Source organism: Rhipicephalus microplus, chromosome 10 (assembly GCF_043290135.1).
Source record: "Rhipicephalus microplus isolate Deutch F79 chromosome 10, USDA_Rmic, whole genome shotgun sequence".
Classification (NCBI taxonomy): domain Eukaryota; kingdom Metazoa; phylum Arthropoda; class Arachnida; order Ixodida; family Ixodidae; genus Rhipicephalus; species Rhipicephalus microplus.
Window position 1 is genome coordinate 49,363,535 of NC_134709.1, and position 1,560 is coordinate 49,365,094.

At 46.3% G+C, this 1,560-nt stretch overlaps 1 pseudogene; it reads right to left on the bottom strand.

Annotated features, from left to right (window-relative positions):
- Positions 1 to 311: 311 nt before the first annotated feature.
- LOC142774236 (ubiquitin-conjugating enzyme E2 Z pseudogene) lies at positions 312 to 1,079 on the bottom strand (annotated as a pseudogene).
- Between the last annotated feature and the right edge of the window lie 481 nt (positions 1,080 to 1,560).

A 1,560-nucleotide genomic window follows, 5' to 3' on the forward strand; every position in this document is an offset into this window, starting at 1 on the left:
GACGTGCCAATTCATCAATGTTGGCAAGGAATAGAATTTATTGCATAGTATAACTGACACAACAAAAATAAAGTACGCGTGGAAACTTTGAACACACATTTCTTTAAGCGATTGCTTTGATTTTTCAAGATAAAATGGGGGCGAATAAAGGTTTTTTTTTTCGTCCGATTATGTTCATTGGGGATGTCTTGAGAAAGGGCAGATGCCGCATGCCAATTTGTCCGGGAATCTTTCGCTAAGGTTGACCAACTGTAGAAGAATTACGTTGCGGCTAGCTTCGAGCGAATGGAGTCACAAAGCTTGCATGGGCATCAGGTCTGAGCCTTCACCGCAGCGGCTTCGTTCCTCTCGGCGACTTTTTGCTTTAACTCTTGCAGCCTTGTCAGCAGCTTTTCAAACTGATACGTGCCTGCATTGAATCTGGCGGGGTCATGCATTTGCGTTCCAGTAAGCTGCATCCTCGACTTCACCACTTCTTCGTACCTGTCGTAAAACTCTGAGAATTTCTGGAGCACGTTGTCTATCAAGGTCTGCGCTAACGGCGAATCAGTTCGAAGGCAAGATTCCACCGTATCGCAGACAGCAACCCTGATGGATTCGTGCAGCAAGATGGATTCGAAGCGATTATTCACCGCCTCGTCCTTGAACTTGTGCACATCGCAGAGCAGCGATTGGATGGAAACGAGGAGGCTGCTTAGCGACTGGGCTGGGGTCCACGTCGATCCGAATGTGTTCAGCGTGCTGAGGCAGATGGAGCCGTTTTTGTAGATGTGTTCGTTGAACTGAACCCGCCCAGCGTCCGTCGTCATGAAGCGCACCTTCGGTGGTTCGAGAGGGTACTTATCGGTGAATTGCACGCAGAAGTGGAAGAACCCGCCTTCGAGCGGCGTACCTTTAGCACCCATCACGATGGCGTTGATCGTTGTGATGTTGTTCTCCGCGGGCGCGATGAAGATACCCGGTGGCGGGTCAACGTTGAAGTCCGTGATATCTCGCTTGATGCGGTGCAGACATGCCAGTGGCACGTCTTTAGTCGGAACAGCCGTGACGCCCTTGGATGTTCCTGCTTTGTTGTCCATAACGCTGTTGTCTTCTAACGCATCTGTTGTGCATTAATTTGGTAAAATGGGGATCGTCAGCAGCTTGTTCTTCTTATTCTTCTCTTCTCATGGCTCTTTCGCAATGCAGGAGATTGGCGAAGTGATGATGATGATTATAATTCTTTTAATACTGGCGCGCACCCACAAAGCGGCCCGAGTTGGTTGGTTGGCTGGTTCCTCAACAGCTTGGCACAACCCACCTAGGGAGATAGGCCATGAAAGGAACGGTGCCTTGATTTTTAAATAATTCACTTCTTTAGAGGGAGGGTTGGATTAATTAGGTAATATAGGTAATAGTTTAAATGTGTTAGATTTCTAAACAGACATGAAACTTTAAAAAAATCTAATAAACTTAAAAAAAGAATTCTATACATAAAACAACTGAATTTAGCAATGTTTAGCATTCCATTTCTTTAGATTCTCGTAAGACATTTGTAACAGCGATAAAACGCTCCTGTGG